The 26,537-nt window shown below is 35.0% G+C and overlaps 2 long non-coding RNA genes across 4 annotated transcripts in view; one reads left to right on the top strand and one right to left on the bottom strand.

Moving 5' to 3' along the window:
• The window catches only part of LOC116586090, a 258,554-nt gene that overhangs the window by 205,487 nt on the left and 26,530 nt on the right, over positions 1–26,537 (top strand). For 2 of the 3 annotated variants that reach the window (XR_004283884.1, XR_004283885.1), the window contains exon 4: positions 6,192–6,789. The exons of the other annotated variant lie outside the window; for it this stretch is intronic. This is a non-coding gene — a long non-coding RNA (uncharacterized LOC116586090). Of the gene's footprint in view, positions 1–6,191; positions 6,790–26,537 lie in introns of those variants that run through there. 3 annotated transcript variants of the gene reach the window in all.
• LOC116586091 lies at positions 300–25,119 on the bottom strand. The gene is made up of 4 exons (XR_004283887.1): positions 25,055–25,119; positions 5,545–5,630; positions 3,896–3,989; positions 300–434 (listed from the first exon to the last, which is right to left on the bottom strand). It is a non-coding gene; the product is annotated as an uncharacterized LOC116586091 (long non-coding RNA).

Below are 26,537 nucleotides of genomic sequence, written 5' to 3' on the forward strand. Positions count from 1 at the left end.
GAAAATAAAATCCCAGATATATAGAAAGGTAAAAACAAACAAACAAACAAAAAACACAAAGTAAGGATTCCACTATCCACTCAGCAAATTAATGATAAAACTGATCAAAATAAAAAAGGAAAATAATAAAGACAAATTAAGAAATTAAGAAATAGATAATCTTAAAACCAGTGAAGGTCAGTGAACAAACATATTCTGTCAATAGGGTTTATAAGAAGAAGCAAATAGCACCATCGGATGTGAGTCAAGGTGAACAGGATGACTAATGAAGAAAAGTGCACCAGGAGAAAAGTGACGACCTTCAGTAAACTTCTTGAGGTGATACCTACAGTTAGCCTGAGTGTCTCCACAGAGAGGATCTGACAAAATAATCAGCATCGTTCTTACCTCCCTCAGATGCAGGTCCAAGGATCTTAGTGCTTGAAACAAACAAACTAAAACAAAACAGAGGAAAGGGTGCTCATTGATTTGGTCTGTCCTGGTTTGCTTCTTGTAGAAAGCAGATTATGAAGTAGTAGAGAATGGGTCTAATGGAGCAAATGGAAAATACCTTTGGAAAATACACTGTAGTGAATATCAGATGATTTATCTGTTTTCATACCTCTCTACCTGAGGGGAACACATATTTTACAGCCTAGATCAAGCAAATTCATATCATGAACAGAGAGGTTAGGATATGTCACAAGTCAGAGCAACAAAAGAACCTCATAATCTGGCCAACTCATTGTCTCAAAAATTGAGATGATGTCCAAGCTGAAAAAATGTATGTATATTTGGTATAACCAGTCAGGTAAGATGTACTCCTAAGAGGGATGTTAGACTCAGGGAGTCCTGAGGTGTGCGTTGGTTGTCAGATTATTCAACAAGTAGAGAGAGCATCCTTGAAGAATCAAGCTAAGCAAAGACTACTGGAATCAAGAAATGAGCAAAAAGACAAAGACCGGAGATTAAGTCCATAGGTCCATTCATGGTTGAAGCTTGCTACAACCACAAATTTCTCAGTTCCCAGCTGTCTGAAACAGTATATCCACATTTTTTTGTTATGATAGTTTAACTTGGGTCTTGGTCACAGAATTTGATATCTGAAAATAGAATATTTCAAGTGAAGGACCTGAAAAGTGAAGTTGTCTTAGTTGAGGTTAGAGGTAGCAATGATAATTTCTTCATTTTCACTTGGGGATGTCCATAGACCTTAAAGCAAAGAAATTGAATTCTTGCCTGATATATTCTGAATGCATCCACAGAACCACAACTGTCACACTACCAAAGATGATTGTTTTATCTTGCTGAATCTTGTATTTTGCCGTGTTTCTACCTGTTAACTGCATCACATGCTTTTGGAGGTAGGGGCGAGAGAAAGAAATATAAATAAGTATATTACAGTATTTTCTGTATACTAGGCAAGGACCTGGCATGTTCTGCTTCCAAACTTTGACCGTTAATTTTTTAAAAACTTAGAACAACTCTCATATAAATAGGCTTGTTATTTCTTCCTAAGAATATAGACATGAGTGTGTGTGTGTACATAGAAATACTTTCATTTTAATCTTGATAAATATAAAATGTGATATTTCTAAAAACAGTAATAGAAAGGAGAGAATGCTTCAGTATGAATATCAGATAAAGTTGTCAGATCAGATGAATCCCAACAGCAGCCTTAGCCAATAGATTTGAGATGGTGAATTCCCAAACAAGCTCAGTGGAGCCAGCACCGGTTATCTCACCCACTGATACCAATAATTATAGTTTCAATGACTAAATAAATCCTGTTGTAGAAATGAACAGACTCTTTTAGAACTGATGCCATTTGTAAATTCATCTGATTAAAATTTAGTAATTTTCTGATTATGACTTGGCATTCTTTATAGGCCTGCCTATTTGTGTAGCTGGGTTCATGTACTATGATAAAATATGGTTAGTATTCTGTTCTCATATACCAGCCTTCGGGTTTGTTGATATAACAATTCTTAAGGTAGAAAGCCCATACTTGTTTTGATGAAATGAGGTGTCTGACTCTTCCAAGTGAGGACCATAACTTGAATTGTGGTACGGTGATAAAATCACCAGAGCAAATGTATCTTGGATGAGAACCATCCATTATTCCCTGCTTCTCATACAAAACTATTATGCACCACCCTCCTGCCTTCTTCCAGTTAATTTCTAAACACATTAAGGGGAGACATGTCTTGGTAACTCTGTCTACATGAGGAACCCTTAAGAAGATTACTTTGCCTCAAGGTGATTCATGCAAACCATGTTCATAAGATCTACTTAACGGTTACTTGGAAAAAAATTTCCCATAGATGCTGCACTAATTTCTCCCAATTTAGATTTGTAGCTGGATATGGCATATAAGCTATACCTACTGCTCTATAAGCAATATTTGCAAGCCTTACTCCTAGAGTGATGAATAAAATCTTTGAAGAAAACAGCCATGGTTTTGGCCAAGTAAGCTACAACTTATTTGTACAGTTTTAATTTATTTACAATTAAAATTTGACAGGGTTTCTGAAAATGCTAGGCAGTGTTTCAGAAACTACCGCCAAATTCTGTAACAGTAGATTGTATTTCCAGAACCAATATATTTAATATATGATAGAACTATGCCCTAATCTACCTTTTGTTAACCTTTGCCATCTTTGAAATATTTTATAAAATCATTTTTCTATGAAGTAAAAATTCCTGTTCTTGAGCATAAGCAGTGTTCTTCTGATAAATGTTTAATAACTATGAAGTTTGGAGGGATTTTCCAGTACCATTTGATGATTTCATTGTTCAAATACCCCTAGTCCAGCTGAATCCAAGCTACTAACATACCATCAGTGAATGTGAATTTAGGAAAAGATGTGCACAAAATGCTCTCATAAACCAGAGGCATTTGGCTTCAGCTTATAAGTTAATAAGATAAAATTAATATGAAATTGGACATATTTTTTAAGATTTATTTATTTTAGAGAGAGAGCATATGTGAGCATTCAAGAGTTGGGGGAGAGGTAGAGGGAATCTTCAAGCAGACTCCCCACTAAGTGTGGAGGAGGGCACAAGGCTCAATCCCAAGACCCATAAGTTCATGACCTGTGTGGAAACCAAGAGTCAGACACTCAATGAACTGAGCTACCTAAGCACCCTGGAACTGAACATATTTTTTTATTAAGCAAAAAAGAAGAAGAAGAAGAAGAAGAGGCCAAGCTTAATATGTCATAGATAACAAAGATTAAATATGGGGATTTTAGTTCATTTAAATTGAAATTTCAATGAAATGATTTGAATTGAAAGTAATATATTAAAATATTTTGCCCTGGCTCATTCATTTTATTGAAGAAAGCAAGTGTCACAGTATGCAGAGACTGGTTAGTTGACAAAACTTGGACTTCAAGTGATTTTTCATATGCTTACAATGAAAAAATGGACAGGGAAAAAATGAATAAAGATTCAATAGCTCAAGTTATAGAGAGTTCTCAAAATATGTTATTCTGAAAATCCAAGTTCGGTGACCTCTTTCATTTAAGACTAGAAATTATACTTTTTGATTAAAAAATTAAGTAAGGATCAGGTGAAGAGTTCTGAAGTAAACACATCTCACCATCTCTCCTACTGAATACAGCTATAAAATACCTGGGCAGAGTCCATGGAACAGCTATTTGAGGGCTCTGAAAACTACAAAATATCAGGTACATTGAGGAGTAAAGCCAAAATTCAAAATATCACCCAAAGAGTGTTATGTTTGTCCTTTTTTTCCCTACTGGTATACCCTGACTTTCCCTTAGTGCAGCCTGAAACCTAGAAGCAGACAATGACCCTGACCAGGGATGGTCAAGAATAAGCCCTCTAATTTTGGCTTGAGCAAAAGTCTCCTAACATTTACAACAAGAAGGAGGAATCATCAATGGTTTACCTTTTCTCAGTTTTCCTATAAGTCAGTACCCAAACAAGGGTATGGTGCAGCAGTAGGAGCAGGAGTAAAGTGGGCAACTGGATTATCTGAAAATCTAGGGTAGGAAATTAATTCCAATCAGAGGACCATAGTTCCAATAGAATAAAACAGATCTCTATAGTTAGCAGGTTTTCTTCCCCTCTGTTGTCTTGTCTCTTGAACACAAGCTCAGATGTAAGGAGTTCATAGCATCTCTAGGAAAATAAAGGTGCAGACTTCTGCACCTTAAAAAAAGACTTCTGCACCTAAAAAAAGAAGAAGTTCCAGGGTATTACAAAGTACGGAGGGGATAAGGAGGGAGACAGACTTAGGAAGCAAACACCTAGAGCTGTTTAAGAACTCCTGAGCTAACAATCTCTAAGATGTGCTTATGTGAATATCATCTAAACAAAACGCATAGACATTGGAAACTGATTCATGAGCTAGACTATTAGGCAGTGGTCATGGCACAGATGAGACAGCTCTGAATAGTCCTGCAAAGATTCGAAAGCAACAATTCAACTGAATTTAAAGTCTTAATTAACTGACTAGGTTGATTTTCTGTCAAAATAACAAAAATACCAACATACTCTGTAGGATTAAACAAGATATCATCTCATACTGTTCAAAATGAAAATCTGACAATCCAAAATTGGTTGGCATAAAAAGTACTCAGAAAAATAACAACTCATGGAAAAAGATCACCAACAGAATCAAATTTGGGACAACAGATGTTACATTTGAGAAAAACTTTAAAGCAACACTTTGTAAAAATATTCCAATAAATAAGGACAAACACCTGTGAAATGAATGGAAAGAAAAAAATTCTCAGCAAGATAATAAATGATATAAAGAATGGGAAAATTATTTAAAAATCAAATGGAAATTTTAGAACAAAGAAATAATAAAAAACAAAATTCTTTTATTGTTTTGAATTCAGTACAGGATAGAGATGACAAGGTAGGAGGGAACTTAATGATAAATCTATCAATCTGATTAAAAAAGAAAAGACTTGAAAAATATGAATAGTGTATCCAGTTCCTTTGAGGGACCACCCCTCATAGAAGTTGAGAAAATTTTAAATAGAAAAATAAAAGTTAAAGAAAAGTCAAAAAACTGAAAAAGGGGACCACCCCTTTGAGGGACCACCCCTCATAGAAGTTGAGAAAAATTTAAGTAGAAAAATAAAAGTTAAAGAAAAGTCAAAAAGCTGAAAAAGAGGCTGCAAAATCCCCAAATTTGGTCAAATATACAAATATGTAGATTAAAAAAATTCAATGAACCCCAAATGGTATACACATGTTGACTGGCAACCTGAGAAGTTTCCCAGGTGAAATCCAAAACCAGCTCCCATCCACCCAGGGCAAAGGACAGACAAAAAAAAGAGGAGGACCACACCAGATTAGTAGGCGATAGGTTTAACACGGAAGGAAAATTACATACAAGGCTTGTCTTGGGAAGCCACAAGACAAGGATATCCACCTATCAAGATCTTAGGAATTCATATGGAGACTTTAACAAGGTTCAGGTCATGTACACGGTCTAGATGGTCTCAATGGCATGTTACTCTCTCACATGTGCATACTTGAAAACAGGTCCTATCATGAGAACAGTGAGCAGAGCATACATACCAGAGACTGAGATGGGAATGAGGATCCTCTTGACTGTCCAGGTCCAACTCCCAGCCCAAGTGGCAGTCTTGTCTTCTCATGACCTCCTTCAATAATATGCAAAGAAATGGAAACAGACATATCATAAACTGCTAAAATTAGAGACAAAAAAAAATACTGAAAGCAGCTAGAGGAAAATTTAAAAGCTAACAACAATGCAAATGACAGTATATTTCTCTTCAAAGACTACAGAGGCCAGAGGAAGTAGCTCAGTATGTTTAAAGAGCTGAAATAAACTTGTCAACCCAGAAATCTATATCCATTGAAAACATTTTTTAAGAATGAAGGTGAATACATTCCCAGATTAAAGAAAACTAAGAGAATCCTTTGTAAGAAAACCTGTTTTGTTTTTTTTAATTGCTATACAGAGTTCTTCAGGCAGAAGTAAAGTTGTATCTAGTGACAGACCATAGATCAAAGAAAATTATCAAGAATAAAAGGGATATTACATAATAAAAAAGAAGTCAATGCACGAAAAAGACATATTAATCTAAAATATACATGTACCTAACAAAAGTACTTTAAAATACATGAAGCAAACATGGACTTAGTAGAAACAGGAGACAAATGCATTGTTTTTGCTGAGACCTCTAATACTCTTCTTGCAGTAACTGACAGAACTACTAGAGAAATAATCTAGAAGAACTGACAACACTGAAACACAGCTGGATACAACTGACATTTAGAGGGTACCTCACCCAAAAGTGGAAAATAATTCCTTTGTGGTGCGCATGGAATATTCACCAAAATAAGCCATATCTTCAGTCAGAAAATGGACTAAAAATAAACATAAAATGACCGTGAAAAATGACAGATAAGTACACTTTTACTTCCTGCTATTAATTTCTTTCCTCTCTCTTCCTGTCTTCTATTAGACAGTTATATTCATTTTATTTTTTAAGAGTTATGGTATTTAAGATGTTTCTTTCTATAATACTTAGCTGTTTGGGCTTAAGTTCTGTGGAAATTGTTCTAATTGCTCATTATTAGTTGTCTGTTTTGTTACAGCTTTTGACTTATAATTATCTTACTTGGATTTATTTTGTTGTTGGCTGAAATCCACTCAAGAACTTTCTTCGAGACTTTCTTGTATATACTTTTTTTTTAATAGTTTGATCTTTGTTTCATCTCTGTTGTTTCAATAAATTTGCAACGATTATAATATTTGGGTTAAAATTGTTCTGAAAAATTTGTAAACATTGCTCCACTATCTGCTTGTTTATGTAGCTTAAAATAATACAATTTATGAGCTTACAGTTCTGGTAGAGAGAGGACCAATATTAGCTTCACTGGGTTAAAATCAGGATGTTAGGAGGGCCATTTTTTTTTTTTTTTTTTTTTTTTTTGTGGAGACTCTGGGCGTAATCCATTTCTTGGAATTTCCCAGCTTCTACAGTCTTCCCCCATTCCTTGTAACCCTTTTCTCTTCCAGTCCAGTAATGCCAGCTGGGTCCCTCTCATGCTGCCATCTTGGATTCTTTCAGGTCTGTCTCTGTTCTCCATTTATAAGTAATTTTTCAACTGTATTGAGCCAACCTGGATAACCCCAAATAATCTCTTCATCTCAAAATAAACTGATAAGCAACCTCATTTCCATCTGCAATCTTAATTCTCCTTTGTCAGGTAAACTAACATACTGTATTAAGACATGGGTAGGGTGCCTGGTGGCTCAGTTGATTAAGCAACTGCCTTTCACTCAGGTCATGACCCTGGAGTCCTGGGATCGAGTTCCACCTGGGGCTCCCTGCTCGGTGGGGAGTCTTCTTCTTCTGACCTCTCCCCTCCTATGCTCTCTCTCTCTCAAATAAATAAAATCTTAAAAAAAAAAAAATGGGCATCTTTGGAATCCTATTATTTTGCTACCACAGAGCTTTTCAGTTTATCTTCACTGTTCATTTAAACACACACACACACACACACACACGTGTATGCATGTATGTACATATACATATGTATATGTATTATATATGTATGTATAGTAGAAAATGTTCCATTAGTTTCAGGTGTACAACATAGTGTTTTAACAAGTTTATACATGATGCTATGCTGATCACCAGGGTAGCTACCATTTGTCACCATACAATGTATTCTTGACTATATTCCCTATGCCATACATTTTATTCCCATGATATATTCATTCCCTAACTGGAAGCCTGTATCTCCTACTCCTTTTTACCCATCTTGCCCATCTCTCCACACCTACTACCTTCCCTGGCAACCATCAATTTGTTCTCTATACATATGGGCCTTTTTATGCTTTTTGTTCATTCATTTGTGTTTTTAGAGTCCATGTGTAGTGCAGTCCTATAGCACTTGTCTTTCTGTCTTATTTCACTTTGCATAATACCCTCTAGGTCTATCCATGTTGTCACAAAGAACAAGATTCATTCATTTTCATTTTCATTTTCATGGCTGAGTTATATTGCTCATGTGTGTGTGTGTGTATGTATGTATACACACACACACACACACACATACATACCCCACATCTTTATTCATCTGTCAGTGGACACCTGGATTGCTTCCATAGCGTGGCTATTGTTGCAGTATAGGGGTGCATACATATCTTCAAATTAGTGGTTTTGTTTTCTTTGGGTAAATACCAAGTAGTGGAATTACTAGATCACATGGTATTTCTATTTTTAAATTTCTGAGAAAACTCTGTTTGGCTTTCCAGAGTGGCTGCACCAGTGTACATTCCCCCAACAGGGTACAGAGGTTCCTTTTACTACATATCCTTGCTAACACTTGTTATTTTGTGTCCTTTTGATACTAGCTATTTGGACAGGTGTAAGGTAAGTCTCCTTTTGGTTTTGATTTGCATTTCCCTGATAGATGAATGATGTTGAGCATCTTTTTATGTGTCTACTGACCATCTGTATGTCTTCTTTGGAAAAATGTCTGTTCATGTCCTCTGTCCATTTGTTGTTTTTTTTGATATTGAGTTATATAAGTTCTTTATATATTTTAAATATTAACCCCTTACTGGATATATCATATACAAATACCTTTTCCCATTCAGTAGGTTGCCTTTTCATTTGATTGATGGTTTATCAACCAGTGGTTTTCCATTGTGCAAAAGCTTTTTATTATGGGGTAGTCCCAGTATATTTTTGCTTTTGTTTCCCTTGCCTGAGGAGACATATCCTGAAAACTGGTGCTACAGCCAATATCAGAGAAATTATTGACTGTGCTCTCTTCTAGGAGTTTTATGGTTTCAGGTATCACATTTAGATCTTTAATCCATTTTGAGGTTATTATTGTGCATGGTATTAAAAAAAGTGGCCCAGTTTCATTCATTGGCACATAGCTGTCTAGTTTCCCAGCACCATTTATTGGAGAGAATGGCTTTTCCCCCATTGTATAGTCTTCCTTCTTTTGTCACATATTAATTGAATTTATAATTGAGGTCCCCTCTTCTGAATCATTTATTTGTATGTCTGTTTTTGCACCAGTACCATACTGTTTTGTTTACTATAGCTTTCTACTATATCATGAAAATTGGAATTGTGATATTCTCAGCTTCGTCCTTTCTCAAGAGTGCTTTGGCTCTGCAGTGTCTTTTGTGGTTTCCTACAGATTTTAGTATTATCTGTTGTAGTTTGGTGAAAATGTGATTGGCATTTTGATAGGGATTGTATTCAATCTATCAATTGCTTTGGGTAGTAAGGACATTTTAACAATATTAATTCTTCCAGTCCATGAACATGGATCCATGATTCATGTCTATGTGTTCAGCTCTTGCCGTTGTAGTAGTATATAACCACCCACATGAAACTATGGTACGATGATAAGCTTCGTTCACGTATCTGAGTTTGGCGGCGACAACTCTGCTTCTGGCTGTTTAGTGCCAGTCGGCTGTGGAGGAGTTGCTCTTTGTATCTCATTTTGGGATTCAGGCTAATGGAGCTCTGGATATTGGGTCATAGATTTCTAAGGCAAGAATCACAGGCTGATAAAGGACATGCAGAATCTCTCAAAATTCTCGTTAGGCCCAGTTTCTAAACAGGCCCACTATATGTCTACTCATATTTTCAGAGCCATTACTTGGCCAAACATCAGCGGGTCAGGAAGTGGTTCTTCAATAATAGGTAGCACGGAAGGAATGATTTACTGAATAATCTGATCTATCTCAATAATGATTTTTCTACATCAATTTTTCTTGCTCTGCAGTGTACCTTTTTTTAAACATTTTTAGTTATGTAACTGTCCTCTTGTCTTTCAACCCTCCCTACTTTCAGGATTTAAAGCTGAGTAGTCTGTCCATGCCAGTATCTTGATTGTTATCTGAGTTTCTTCAGTCACTTTAAGGTCAGAACATATTTTAAAAATGTACACTTATGGTTTTTCTTTATCAATTTGTTGATGTTGCCTAAATTTATCCTTTTTACCTTACTCATCCCTTTATTCATTTAATAATATGTTTCAAGTTCTCACTATGTGCCAAGTATCCTTATGGGTAAAATAGTAACAGATAAAATTAGGTCATGTACATTTAATTTTAAAATTAGTCAAATAAACAAAAGCATTTCATTGATGATTGATTGAAGACTTTAAAGGCAAAAGCTTCAAATAATCATTTGTTCATGTTTATCTCTTCCTTTCTTTCCTTCTCTCCTATGTATGTGTGTGTGCATATATACACACACACACGTATATTTCTCTACTTATATATGTGTGTGTGTATATGCATACATACAAACACACACACACACACTCATCCAAGTATTCTTTTTTTTTTTTTTTAAATATTTTATTTATTTACCTAACAGAGATCACAAGTAGGCAGAGAGAGAGAGAGGAGGAAGTAGGCTCCTTGCTGAGCAGAGAGCCCGATGCGGGGCTTGATCCCGGGACCCTGAGATCATAACCTGAGCCAAAGGCAGAGGCTTAATCCACTGAGCCACCCAGGCACCCCCTTCTCTGTGCTCCATCAGTGTGGTAATGAAGAATTGATTCTTTATGGATTGTAGTAACAGAAATGCTGGTACCCAGATACAGTGTCGTTGGTGCTAAATAGTGTGTTTAGGCATAGTTCCTACTTTCTGGCCCTCCCCGACAATCTGTGAACAACCTAACATATTTTAGTAAACAACCCAGAATGGATTTTGTTATATTTGTATTCTCAATTGATAATGCTCCAAAAATACTCTCCCAATTTACTTCAAAAATAAACCAATAAAAGAATTATATATGTATATAAACTATTCCATTTTATTCCCATTTCATACCCTTTTTATAATTCCAAAATGATAACATTAGAGAGATAATAAAAATTGATTTAAGTATAGCAAAAAGTCAATTTTTAATTTAATTCCAGAGGCATAATATTAAAAATTACTTTTTCATTTTTACCAGCACCTGAAATTCATGCCAATACTACTTCAAGAAATATTTCACCCTACAGGCTCTTTTTTTTATCTTTTTAAATTATGACTTTATATCAAATAAAAATTACATTTATTACAAATCTGTTTACACATTTTTATTTGCATGTACTTCTATTTTCTTCAGATGTTAAGGGAACATTTTGTTACAATTTTGTACAAATTACTTGCTTTCTTCATATTCTTTTCTTTGAATAAAAACAAGATTTCTGGCCACAAAACTTATTAATACAAAAAGAGCCCTCCAGCACTATGCCAGGAAGACTTTATCGTGGCTGTGTGAAAAGAATATTCTCAGGAATCTTCCTGTGTAAACTACTCTTATAAATTAGAGTCTACTTTGGAAGTTACCAAATGTGATAAAGTGATCTCAAATTTTAGGTCTGCTGTTAGCGGAAAAAACTAGAAAGAATAAAATAACATTTTATGTTTTTGCAATTAATAATTAAAATAATGTCAAAACTCTGGAAAAAAAATACCAAAGTTTAACTGTCTACATTTCTTTTCTTTCTTTCTGTACCTTCCCTCATTCTATTTTTTTTTATTTTTTCAGTATTTACTATATATGCATAATAAGGAATTATAGGTATCATTTAACCAATAGTGTCATGAAAAATACTGAAAAACAACCCTGTGTCACTGTCTTTCCCTACAAAAAATAAAATACTAATATCTATTTCTTTATTTTGTGGAATTTGAAGTTTCCTTATCCAGTAAACTGTTCCCATGCGGCAAGCTATGAGAACTTGAAAAGGAAACAGATCTCTCTAGATTTCAGAAGATAAAGACACTATTGTTTTTTGATGTTCCCCAGAGCATAGAATCTAGGCTTTTGGGGACTAGAGAATCACTGCAGTGTTTTGTGAGATACTCCCAATCCAACACCAGCAGAGTTCAGGGTTTTGAAAGCATTCAAGAGGCTCGGAAAACCAAATAGCAAACAAAGCCTCTACACATTGTCAGAATGTATAGAAGTCCTATCTCAGGAAACTAAAAAATATATGACATTTTCATGTATTAAATTTTGGGGAGCATTTGTTAGGAACACTTTCTATAATTGTGTAAGGCCAAGGTATTTGATATACTTATCTGCTGGAGGGAAATAATTGTCCTAAATGTCTGCTAATAAACTAGTGTATTCTAATCATCTAATAGGCATTTAATCTGCTCTAGCCAATGTGTGGTGCTGTCGTGATTCAGGGTAATGAAACAGACATAGACATACTCCAGGCCTTAATGATGCTTATATTCCCGTACAATAACAAAGAGAAAAATAAATCAGTTTTAGATAGGGTATTTCATTTGATAACGGGTAACCTGGTAATTGAGTGGGAAATGACCTTAGATGGTTGGCCAGAGAAATTCTAATGATTTAAGCTGAGTTTGGAATTACTAGATGAGATCAGTCATAAAAATATCTAGAAAGAATGTTCCCAGAAAAAAATAAAGTCCCTGTGGAAGAGACATGTTTGTTGATTTCAGATGTAAAGTCAATATGGTTGACTTATTAAGATGTAGTATGGTATAAAATAATAGTACATTTGTATGTAAATTTTATATATTTGAAATTCATATATATATACACACACACACATATGTATATCAATAGTAAGTTTTTTGTGTTTTTTTTTTTTAAATCACAGTATTTTTTTTCCTTGAGAAGCTGAGTACAGGCTCAGTCATTCTTAACCAACTGAGCCACCCAGGTGCCCTCAGTCATTCTTGCAACAGCTGAGTGGGCATGGAAAGGATATCTAGCCCAAAGCCATCCAACCATAGGTGAGGCAGAGCTTAATAATAGTGCTGGTATATGAGTTCTTCAAACCAATCGGATCTGTCTTGAAGAGTTTTGCGTAAAACATGCAGAAATAGAATACAGGCAGTGGCAAGATCCAAAGCTGAACAATACAGAGGATGAAGGAGAAGCACTAGAATAGCAAATAATGTACAGCTGTTGCTATGAAAGCAATAAAGGAACCATGGCCACATGACTGTACTGTATCCTGAATGATTGTATAGTTCCTGAAGAGAATTGCAGTCTCTATGAGCTCTGACTGAGCACCTGCTAAGACTGCACTATTTAATGAATTCCTCATGTGTTCTTGTAATACTGTACCATTTGTTTAGTGTATCTGCATATATTCTTTATGTTCTGACAGAGCTTTAATAACACATGTGATATTTCATGCTCATTAAAAACCATTTGATGAGATAATGTTAAAAGGTTAAGTAGTAAATCTGTAGGTTAAACAGTAAAATTTGAAGGTTATACGTTTAGTAAGTAGAAGATATGGGATTAGAATTGAACCATATCTGACACTAACATTAATATTCTAGAATGAGCAGACACTTGGCCAAGTCTTGAGGTAACAATGATTCACACATGCGTCTAGTATTCTCAACTTTAATGGAGGTTAGAAATGGATACAAGTTAATTAGAAGACAAACCAAAGGCTGGGAGAAAATATTTGCAAAAGATATACTGAAAAAGGACAATTATCCCAAATCACAAAGAATGCTATAAGATGAAGAGTGAAAAAATGAATAAACCAATTAATAAGTAAATAAAAGACCTGAACAGATATCTATAGATGAGAAATAAGCTCATGGAAAGATACTCATCTAGCCAACATATAATACATCATTAGTTTTTGATGCAGTGTTCAACAATTCACTAGTTTGTATAATACCCAGTACTCATCACCATACGTGCCCTTGAACATAATAAAAATAAGTAATATTTAAAAAAAGAAAAGATACTCTTTATCATATGCAATTAGAGAATTATAAATTAAAATAATCATGAGATAGTGCTACTAATCATGAGGGAGTCACAAATCAAAACCACAATGAGATCACCTCACACCTGTTAGGATGGTTACTATCAAAAAGACAAGAGATAACAAGAGTTGGTAAAGATGTAAAGAAAAGGGAACACTTGTGCTCTGTTGGTGGGAATGTGAAATGGTGTAGCTATTATGGAAAATAGTATGGGGTTCCCTCAAAAGATTAAAAACAGAACTACCATATGAACCAGTAATCTCAGTTTTGGATATATACCCAAAAGTATTGAAATCGGGGTTATCAAAGAGACTTATGCACTCTCCGGTTCACTGCAGCATTATCCATAGTATCCAGCAAATGGCAACAATCTAGAGGTTCCTCAACAAATGTTTGGCTAAAGAATCTTTGATATATACATACAATGAGAATATTGTTCAGTCTTAAAAATGAAGAAAATCCTGCCATATGCAACAACATGTATTAACCTGGAGGACATTATGGTCCATGAAATTAGCCAGTCACAGAAGGTTAAATACTGCAAAATTCCACTTATATGCCTTACCTAAAGGAGTCAGAGTCATAGATAGTAGAATGGTGATTTTCAGGGTCTGGGGGAAGGGAGTTGGCCAGTCCTGTTGAGGTCTAACCTCAACAGGTACAGGTGTCCCCAAAGGAGGGGTGGCGTCGGCGAGATGAATGGGAGAGCCACACAGCGAGTTCTGGTCGGTAGTCAGGCATCCCCATCTTTATTCTGATTTTTGAGCTGCTTATATAGGCAGTTTAATTGGGGTAGGTTGGTTACATGTTCTCATCGGATAATTCCTCTTTGTTTACCACATGTTATTTTAGTTAAGCCATAAAGGGTACAGACTGTAGCCAGGGATGGGGGACAGGATGTTGCTTCTTGAGTAATCATGTCCCTCAGAAAGCCATGGGAGGTAGCACAAATATGTGCCTTTTGGTAACTTATTTTGGGGTCTGCAGTAAAACAAGGTATAGGTTAATGGAAAACGAGGAGCTTTAGGGATAAACTAGATAGTAAAGAACTGCAAGAAAATGGAAGATAGGTTAATGAAAAATGAGAAGGTTTCTGAAGAAACTAAGTATATAGGGAAGAAGTAGGAACGAGAGGCATTACCTTTGTAGAAGGCATGGTGTATTTTAATGGCTCGGTTTGTGAAAGCCTTGGACAAACATCAACTTAGGTCTTAGGTCTTGAAGAGTTTTGCATAAAACATGCAGAAATAGAATACAGGCAGTGGCAAGATCCAAAGCTGAACAATATAGAGCATGAAGGAGAAGCACTAGAATAGCAAATAACGTACAGTGTTGTTACTGTAGGACACTGTCTGTTGCAGTACACATTTAAAGTTCTCCATTGTCCTGGGTACAAGATAATTTATCTCCTTGGAGTTGCTCCAGCCCATAAGCCTGAGAGATGTTTGCGGCAGACCAGCAAGGGGCTCTTTATTTGGGAGAGATACGGGGATCAGGGGAAAAGGCAAGAGACTAACAGACTGTGCTTATCTGTGGGGCTATCCTGCCCTCGGCAGTCAACTGCAGGGCGATCACTCCCTCGGCAGGGTTAGGCCTACATTAGTTCAAACCTTAACCTAGTGGGGCAATGCCCTTGGATCAAGCCTCATGGCTCCCAACAGGAGTTGGGAATTTGCTGTTTTTTGGGTCTAAAGTTTTACTTATATAAGAGGAGTAAGTTCTAGAGACAAACTATACAACATTGTGTCTATTGTTAAACAGTACTATATTGTACACTCAATAAATTATTGAAAAGACGGATCTCATAGTGTTATTACTACAATAAAAACAGATAATTGTTAAAAAAAGAACAAAGTAGTTAAGATGTAAGAAAAAATATAGTAACTATTGTTACTGTTGCTTTTGCTCTCCATCTTAGGAATTTTGTTTTATTTTATTTGTTTTAATTAAAACTACTCAATCAATAAAATCTCTCAAGTATCAACGCCAAATAGGTACCTCAGAAATTAGATTTAGGCATCCCTAAAGAACAAATTATTTAATGCCAATTTAAAAATCATCCTACAGAATATGTCATTTGGTCTCAGTAATTTTATTAGGGAAACTCTACTTTCATGTATGTTTTACCATGTCTGAAGTGACCAGAAATAATCTGTTTTATGAAGATATTGGATATTATAATTCAATTTATTGGATGTCTAATTTACATTTTCCATTGTTAATATAATCTTAGGTCAATCTTAAACATCTTTGAAAGTAAAGTAGCCTAAGGCCAGTAAACTTGTTATCAAGAATAGGAAGTTTTCACTAATTATGTTTTCTGTAGGATAGTAAAGTAAATATTTTACAAAACAGATGACACTTACATTTTTATACTCTGGTAAAACCAGGGCAAAATCATATTATCAAATTTTTTTTTTTTTTAAAGATTTTATTTATTTTTCAGAGACAGAGGGAGAGAGCGCGAGCGAGCACAGGCAGACAGAGAGGCAGGCAGAGGCAGAGGGAGAAGCAGGCTCCCTGCCGAGCAAGGAGCCCGATGTGGGACTCGATCCCAGGACCCTGGGATCATGACCTGAGCCGAAGGCAGCTGCTTAACCAACTGAGCCACCCAGGCGTCCCCATATTATCAAATTTAAGTGATTCATTTTATTTGAAACATCATATAAAAATTTTCCCTTTTTGTATTTGTAAAATCATATTAATACTTTATTTAAAAACATGAACTGAATATTATAATGAAAAAGCTTCATTACTTTTAATTTTATAACCAACTAAACAAGGATAAACCCACTTTTTAAAATTTCTGTCTAAACAGCAAAATGTTCTTTAGAAAGCCAAACATTGCTCTAGAAATCTGTAAGTATTCAGAGTCTCTATAAACCAATTAACATTAGAGTTTCTGAATATTCTGTAAAACTTTATAATCCAGTGTATTAATGTACTCCCTTTTTGTATTATAGCTTATGTGTTGGGTAGATATTCCTAGAATATATACATAATGACATATTTTATAAGCAACTGAAAAGGCTAACCATAATTCAAATTAAAATGGATTCCAACGAGGGAGGAGGATCTGTTTAAAGCTTGGCGGTACCACTCTTCACATAAAATAGACACAGAAGCGTTGTCCTTTACAGATGAAAAACACAAATCCTGAAAAAGGCTGCAATAGCCTTTCTTCTCCTCCCCCAAATCACAAGTCAAAAACAAGTCAAAACTGAAATTTTAGGGGTTCTCTGGTTGGCTTTGTCAGTTAAGTGTCTGCCTTCAGCTCAGGTTATGATCTCAGGGTCCTGGGACCGAGCCCCAGATGAAGTCACACATCAGGCTCCCTGCTCAGCATAGAGTCTGCTTCTCCCTTTCCTTCAGCAACACCCAACTCGTCCATATACATGCTTTCTCTCTCTTTCTCTCTATTTCAGATAAATGCATAAAATCTTTTTTTAAAAAATAAAATTTTATGGAAAAATTAAAAGTCTTTTAGAGAATTAAAACAAACTCACAGGAGATGGTAATTTTCTATTACTCACTCACGGTGTGGGACCACCAGAAAACTAATCTGAGCAAAAAAGCTCCCATGAAAGCTAAGGTTTAACTTTATGTCGACAAGTGTCACAGTACTTGTGAGTGAGACTCCTAAAGAAATCTCAGTGGTACCCTCATACTGTTGAAGTGTAAGGTAAGAATTTACACTGAAGGTGAGAACAAAATGAAACAAAGAGCAACAACCACAAAACATACACACAAAGCTGAGCATATTCATTTGCAAGAGAAGGAAACCAATGACAGAAATGATTGAATTAGGAATTTTTAAGAGCAAGAAAGAGAAGGAGAGAGGGGGAAGGTTCATTTTAGTTAAGCTAATTAAAGGTTCAGAGCAAAACCCTGATAAGTCTGTACTTGGTTTATTAAAATAAGTCCCAGTGCTGGATGTTTAGGAAATAGTCTTTATTTAAGTCCAGTAAGGGTCTAGTGTATTGTGGTGTAATGGAGTCTCTCTGAGTTTATGGTCCTTTTTCTCCTTCATTTGTTAGAGTCATTTGTCAGTATGTAAGAAAACACTACATTTAGTTTTGGTATTGCCGAGGCAAGGGCTACATTAAGTAGAAAATGTTCTTTCTAAAACAGATCAGAAAAACTGCAAATAGTGAACTACGTTGCTGCAATAAAAGATTTTTGTTTGACTTATAAGTTTTTATTTTTTCAGTTAGTTGTGATCAGGGAAATAGGAAAGTTATGAGACTTTCAGTTTTTAGCAATATAGAAAGTAAACAGGAAACCATGCAGTCAGGTTTAAAGTTTACAGTATTACATATAATCACTTTGTCCAAAAGCTTCATTTGGTCTGTAAAACTTGTGCCACAAGAAATGTGTCATTTTGCTTAACATTAGACCCCATGCTAATTGGAGAAATGTGACTGGTGCCCACGTTGGGGGAAATAAAAAACATAAAATGGGTGATTGCTTTTCTATTGTACTCACCAGCTAGCTTAGTGTATGTAATTTTCTAAGACATTCAAATGTTTAAAAGTAATAGAATGTTGAATTTGCAAAACAAATTTAGTCTCAATATTGATTAATCTGACCAACTATAGTATGGGTATATTTACGAAAGAAAAGGAAAAAATACAACTTTCCATTAGGGGAAACCATCCTTGTGCACCTGCTTTTCTTCCTTATATTTCTTTAAGTAAAACTAGGATTCCAAGATATTTTAAATCCTTTGGCTAACAGCACTCATTCTTTCTGTCATAATTAACATTTCTGATTGTTCTTCTTGGCTTGCAGTAAAATCATTGCAAAGACTATTTTATGCCCCTAGTGATAGATATCTACAGCAGCCCAACCACTGTTATAAATACAATCTGACCTTTTCTAGAACTGTTTGAGTAGATAAATAGGAAAATTTAACTGTATATTGACAACTATAAACATCCTTGGGCTTTCCACAGAGCTAATGAAAGATCAAGTTTGTGGGAGTGTTGATTTCTTCTAATTTCCAAACTGAGTTACTGCAAGCCTCCATTAAAAATTTAAAAAAGAGTGTCAACATTATAAAAGGACACAATCTCTCTGCACACAAACCTCCCTTAGTGGCTTGTGCAAATTAAAATCCTGAAAATGAAAACATGGATGCTTAGAAATAAGGACCCTTATTAAAAAGAGGACAGAGGGTAAAACATGTTGCTAACCTTTTCAAATTTAAGTACTTATTTTGGTGACAACCTAATTATCTAATGTCCATTTTTTTATTTAAATTCAATTAGTCAACATACGGTACATAATTAGTTTCATATATAGTGTTCAATGACTCCTCGGTTGTGTATAACACCCAGTGCTCCTCACATCACGTACCCTCCTTAATGCTCATCACCCAATTACCCCACCCCGTGACCCCCTTCCTCTCCAGCAACTCTGTTTGTTTCCTATGGATTAAGAGTCTCTCATGGCTTTTCTCTATCTCTGATGACTTCCTATTCTGCTTTCCCTCCCTTCTCCTTTGGTCCTCTGCCCTGTTTTTTCTATTTCACATATGAGTGAAGCCATATGATAATTGTCTTTCTCTGATGGACTTATTTCACTCAGCATAATACCTTCCAGTTCATCCACCTCTGTGTTCTTAATTAAGCCTAAAGAATGAGGAAAACCCAAGAAATAATTCTATGTATTAATATATATAACATGTAAACTTACAATAAAACAACTTTCTATTTTTTTAAGATTTTTATTTATTGACAAAGAGACCACAGGTAGGGGGTGCAGGAGAGGGAGAAGGAGGCTCCTCAGTGAGCTAGGAGCCCAACGTGGGCTGGGCTGGGCTGGAGTTCAAGACCTTGGGATCACCCTGAGCCGGAGGCAGATGCTTACCCAACTGAGCCACCCACGCACCCCAGAACAATTTTCTTAACATAGAAAATCCTCAGAATAAATGACAAGATAGGAATTAATTCACCTTTTAGAACTTTGAAAATTTATGCATACTTTTTTCCTCCAGTGACAATTTAAAAATTTAGGCTTTAAAATCTTGTCAAATAATACATCCTAGATTTGTTTGGGGATGATCACCCAATTTGGAAAGGGCTTTCCATTTAAAAACAAAAATAATTTTTAATATTTTCACTCAAAACATTTCCTTCAGAGTTTAACGATTATGAGGTAATAGAGTCTGTCACTTTGTGCTGCTTGAATGTAAATTAAAATCATTACCATGCAATATGGAATATAAGCCTTTTCATAGGGTAAGGGGTATCCAGTTTACTATTAAATATATATATAAAATTATAGAATTAATTTTTTTATCAAATGAATGAGGATGGTTGAATTTAAAGGGATTATAAAGTAATTATACTTAGATTACTATATATACTTAATCTCTTAAAAAATATAACCTAGTTTTTCATTAACTTACTTTAAAACTATAGAATAAAGATGGTATAAAATGGATGAGTCCAAATCAGTATATGTATTGCTGTTTTTTTACTCTGTAATAATTAGCATATTAGTTTCAGGGATACAAAATAGTGATTTAACACTTGTATATATGTTAAATGATTGCAGTAAGTCTAGTTAACATCCATCACAATCTTATTACAGATTTTTTTCTTGTGATGAGAACTTCCAAAATTTACTTTTATAGAGACTTTCAAATACACAATACAGTATCAGCTATAGACAATGTGTTATACATTATATCCATAACATTTATTTTATAATTGGAAGTTTGTACTTTTTGACCCTTTTCATCCATACTGTCTGCCCCTCATTCCTATCCTCTGGCAGCCACCAGTATTTTCTGTATATCTATGAGGTGTTTTGTTTTGCTTTGTTTTGTTTTATATTCCAGATATAAGTGAGATCTTAGAGTATTTGTTTTTTCTCTGTCTGACTGAATTCACGTAGCATAAAGTCATCAAGGACCATCTACATTATCAGAAACGGCAGGATTTTTTTTTTTTTAATTTTAGGCTTTAAAATCTATTTATTTGACAGAGAGCAAACACAAGTAGGCAGAGAGGCAAGCAGAGAGAGAAAGAGGGAAGCAGGCTCCCTGCTGAGCAGAGAGCCTGATGCAGGACTCAGTCCCAGGACCCTAAGATCATTACCTGAGCCAAAAGCAGAGGCTTAACGCACTGAGCCACCCAGGTGCCCCAGGATTTTCTATTTTTATGGATGAATAATACTCAATCACATCTGTGATTAGGTATGTAAGGTCCATTATAAATAATAACACATTTTTTATCCATTCATCCATTGATGGACACTTAGGTCGTTTCCATGTCTTGGCTTTTGTAAATAATGTAGCAATACATATGGAAGTCCCTATATTTTTTTGAGTTAGTGTTTTCATTTCCTTCAGATAAATACACAGAAGTGGAATTGCTGGATCATACGGTAGTTCTGATTTGTAAAGGAAACTCCACACAATCCCATAGTGGCTGCACCAATTTACATTCCCTCAGCAGTGCACAAGGTTTCCCTTTTCTCCACATCTTCTTCAACATTTGTTATTTTTTGTCTTTTTGGTAATAGCAATCTGAACAGGTGTGAGGGGAGATCTCATTGTGGTTTTGATTTGCCTCTTCCTGATAATTAGTGATGTTGAACCTCTTTTCAGACACCTGTTGCCTATTTCTATGTCCTCTTTGGAAAATTGACCTTTTTTTTTTTCCCTCTGAAAGAGTGTGAGCTTGGTGTGGAGAGGAGAGCAAAGGGAGAGAGAATCTCAAGTAGACTCCATACCCAGCTCAGAGCTTGATACAGGGCTCGACTGTGGCTCAGTCTCCTGACTGGGAGATCATAACCTGAACCAGAATCGAGAATCAGACACAATTGACTGAGCCACTCAGACACCCCACCCCTGCCCATTTCTTAATCAGGTTATTTTTTCCCCTATTGATGTGTAATTTTTAAATGTATTTTGGATATTAACACCTTAATAAATATAATTTGCAAATATTTTCTTCCACTGCATAGGTTGCCTTTTCATTTTGTCGATGATTTCCTTTGCTGTGCAGAAAGATTTCAGTTTGACGTCGCCCCACTTGATAATTTTTGCTTTTGTTGCCTTTCCTTTGATTTCATACCTAAAAAATCATCACCAACTGCTCATCATCATGGATACCAACATCTTTCCAGTATATGTATTCTTTGAGAAGTTTTATGGGTTCAGGTTTTGTGTTCATTTAAACCACTTTGATTTTGTTTTTGTGTATGGTGAAAGACAGTGGTCCAGTTTTCTCAGCACCATTTACTGTAAAGACTGTCTTTTCCCCATTTTGTATTCTTGGCTCCTTTGTAGTTGGCCGACTACTGATGCATAGGTTTATTTCTGGACGGTCTATTCTGTTCCACTGAACTATGTGTCAATTTTTAATGCCAGTGTGATACTTCTTTGACTACTATACCTTTGTTTCGTAGTTTGAAATCAGGAAGTATGGTGTTTCCGGCTTTTTGTTTTTGTTTTTGTCAAGATTGCTTTGACTGTTTAGGTTCTTTTGTGGCTTCCTACAAGTCTTAAGATTGTTGATTCTGTTATTGTGAAAAATGTCATTGGAATTTTGATACAGATTGAATTGAATCTGTAGATTTCTTTGGGTAATATGGTAATATTAATGAGATATAACATGTGGGTGACAATAATTTTTCCAATTGATAACCACAGGATATCTTTTTATTTATCTTTTCAATTTTTCTCATCAGTGTCTTGCAGTTTTCAATGTACAGGTCTTCCATCTCCTTGGCTAACTTTATTTCTAAATATTTGGTTCTTTTTGATGCAATTATAAATTAGGTTGTTTCCTTAATTTCTCTTTCTGATAGTTCTGATTGTTAGTGTACAGAAATGCAACAATTTTTGTGTTTTGATTTTGTATCCTACAACTTTACTGCATTTATTAGTTCTAACAATTTTTTAGTGGAATCTTTAGGGTTTACTCTATATAATGCCATGTATCTGTATATAATTATAATTTTACTTTTCCTTTCCTACTTGAATAGTTTTTATTTCTTTGCCTGCTTAATTGCTCTGGCTAAGACTTCTAATACTATATTGAATAAAAGTGGTAGGAGTGGACAACCTTGTCTTGTTCCTTATCTTAGAGAAAAAGTTTTCAAGTTTTAATTATTTAACATTTTAGCTGGGAGCTTGCTATATATGACCTATATAATATGTCAAGGTTCCCTTTGTGCACATTTCATTGAGTTTTTATCATAAATGGATGTTCAATTTTATCACTTGTTTTTTCTGCATCTATTGAGATGATCATATTGGTTTTTAGCCTTCATTTTTTAAACACTGATGTATGTATTATTCTTTATGTTACATCAGTATGAGCCAAAATCAAAATGCACTTTTATTGGCTTATGTAAATTTGATTAGTGATATTCAGGAATTGTTATGTCCAGAAAATGGTGCATACTCATGTCCCCCTTGTTTCCACCAAACTTATCAATGGCTGTCTGTTCTGGCTGAAATAAATTTCAAGACATTTTGCTCAGAAGATTTTGCCAAAATTTTTTATAGTACTGTTTATTTGCTTAAATTGCCATTTAATTGTTCTCTTGATTTTTGGGGGGTGCATATTATTTGTCTTAACAAGTTCTTAATCGGTCTCTTTCAACCTGTCATTGTTTTAGATTCCTATTTCCAATGCCACCTTGACCTATTTAAATATCTTAAAGAACTCACTGCAAAATCATATTCTAAATTGATACAGTAGAGTTTGGGTTTTAAAAAAGAGCATTCTGATTATAACTTGCAGGGAGAATTTTAGAACAAATGTGTAAGAAAACTCATTAATCTCTCCCAGGACTTGAATGAGTTTTAAAACCATTTTTTTGGAACACAGTCTAAAAAAGAAGAATAGCTTTGAGGCAGAAAGTAGAAAGTTCACTTTTGATATGCAGATTTTAAAGAGTTAGAATGTTTTTAGGTGTAGATGACTTTGCTTCTACCTCATTAGAGTACTTCTGACATTGTGAATTCTATCTGTATAGGAAGCAGTAGTGTTTTTACTGTAAATGGTTGTTCATTTAATCTTCTTGGAGCACATTATTTTAGTTAACACCATCTTGCCTTATCAAGAAAGTGGCTTAAGTAAATATTAAGTGAAAGATGTGCTTGGATGAGAAGAAGTGCTTTAAGATATTTTTTCCCATTTGAGTCTTGGGATACATCTTAACAGAAGTATAGACATATGCTATCACGGAAAACACCTCTTTGAATGGTTTGTCAACTTTTGAGAAACTTTATATTAGATTGTCAAAATTTCAAGGAATAAGCATTTAGGGAAGACTTAGATTTATAATTAAAGAAAAAAAGTTTCAAAGGATACTACCAGGATTTTAGGACATAGAACAGAGAGCCAGAAATTTTACAATAGTTACCAGGCTTAAGACTGTATTTTGTCATTTTTGCTAATTAATTCTTTTCTGACCCCATATTAATTTGTATAAAAACATTATTGTATGATGGAAACAGTATATTAGAGATCTTGCCAGTTTTCTAACAGCTCAGTAGATTCCAGCAATGTTGAAGCAAATTGGTCTATCTACATTTGTTTTTTTTTTAAAGATTTTATTTATTTATTTGAGAGAGAGAGACAGTGAGAGAGAGCATGAGCGAGGAGAAGGTCAGAGGGAGAAGCAGACTCCCTATGGAGCTGGGAGCCCGATGCGGGACTTGATCCAGGGACTCCAAGATCATGACCTGAGCCGAAGGCAGTCGTCCAACCAACTGAGCCACCCAGGCGTCCCTCTATCTACATTTCTAATCCGGAGATTAAACATAACTATCCAGGTTTAGATAAGAACCTGTCAGAAAAACAAAATATCTATAACTATCTATAACTAATTTTTCTTGATCTTACTAAAATATAATATTTACCCAAAGCTATTTTGCCATTTTGAGATGAGTGCCTGGCATGAAATAGGATATAAGAGCTCAGTCTGGGCACATAGCATGGAATTTTGAGAGTTAATTCTCCTACTTAAATATATAGGTTGCCAGAACTCAGGTGGAAGACCAAGGCAGGGAAGGGTGCGGTTAATGGGCAGAAACATCACTAATAAACGCAGCAAGGAAGAAACTAAACACTCACACAAGCAACAGTATTACTTACTAACCAAGTATTTATTGAATGAATGCCTATTTTTTGCAAGACTCTTTGACAGTCATTTGGGATACAATGATAAACAAGACAGGTATTTCTCTTGCTACCAGGCAGAAAAATTGTTTTAATGACTTTACCTAGAGGGAAAAAAAAAATTGCTAGTTTTAAAATTTATTCTTCCATCCTTACCTAATCCTTTGTCATGTTTTACCGGCAGAGACCACACTGGCACCAATGGGGAATAAGTTTTCAAACTAGAAAAACCGAAACAAAGTCAAAGTCAAAAAAATCTGGAGTAAATGAGGCAGGAAAACAGACAATGAGGGTATAGCTCTGGTTTTAATTGGCGTATTCTCTGGGAGTCTACAAAGTCTTGTTTAGACTTAAAGACTTTACATGATACACTTCCTCACCCACTCAAAACTATGAAAGTATAATTATCAAAAGTAAAATTTTATTCTCAAGTTAATATAAATGAACATACATCATATGTTTTATTTAACCCATTATTACAGAAGGCTTTGGCAAAACACTGTGACAACTCTATGACAAAATCATATTGACTCTCCAGGCAGTAGCTGTGAGAGAAAAATCTATGATGAGGTTATCTCTCTTCCCACACCCTGAGTCAGGGGAGGATAGATGATTGTGACAGCTATCCCTTTTTATTCTGCCACCAAATAGGCAGTTCTAGCCATAGCCTTGAAAAACTGCGCATTTCAAAAAGGTAAAATCATAACTTTAATGCAATCATAAAGTAAGCAAATATATAAGATCTTATTTAGCCCATTAATTAATGAGAGGAAAATTAAGTTATTATGATTGATTCAATAGGTATCTGAGAAGCCAAATTATTTATAGTCAATTTAACAAAGAAATATTAATATAACATTGTTGGGTTAAATATAAACCTGGTTAATGTTCAACAGGCCATAAATCTTTAGAGCAAATCTGTTCCAGCAGACAGAAATTCTTTGTATCATTACAGTATAAAGATCTACAAGAAGAAATTTTACTTAGTCTGAAAGTATAAATCAATAGTAAAAAAATCAAGGAAGTATATTATTTTAAACTATTATTATATATTTTTTGATCACTGTTTTAATATCAAAAGGACTTGCCTCCAAAATATTTGCCTTTCTTTTGCACCTTTTTAGATAATTTTTTTTTTCAGATTTTATTTATTTATTTGACAGATGGAGATCACAAGTAGGCAGAGAGGCAGGCAGAGAGAGAGAGAGGAGGAAGCAGGCTTCCTGCTGAGCAGAAAGCCCCGATGTGGGGCTCGATCCCAGGATCTTGGGATCATGACCAGAGCTGAAGGCAGAGGCTTTAGCCCACTGAGCCACCCCGGTGCCCCAAGATAATTATTTTTTTCTGATGACTTTTGTCATGTGGATATTTCATCCTGTCAAATATCCTGACACAAATACTTAACTATCTGAATGATTTCATAACCCCTTTTCTCTTGGCTTGAGAACAGGGGAAAAGAACTTCCTTCCTTGTGGTCTTGAGGAGAAAACATATCACTCTGGCAGTACTTTCAGAGGAAACCTTCTCTTGCAAATTCAGTCCCATCATTTTATACTCTGGACATAGGTGATTGCTAATGTGAACAGAGTTGATTTCTAAAAAGTGTAGAGGGCCATTTACCTTTCTTTTGCATAGGGGG

The sequence above is a fragment of the Mustela erminea genome, chromosome 3, assembly GCF_009829155.1.
Source record: "Mustela erminea isolate mMusErm1 chromosome 3, mMusErm1.Pri, whole genome shotgun sequence".
Lineage (NCBI taxonomy): Eukaryota > Metazoa > Chordata > Mammalia > Carnivora > Mustelidae > Mustela > Mustela erminea.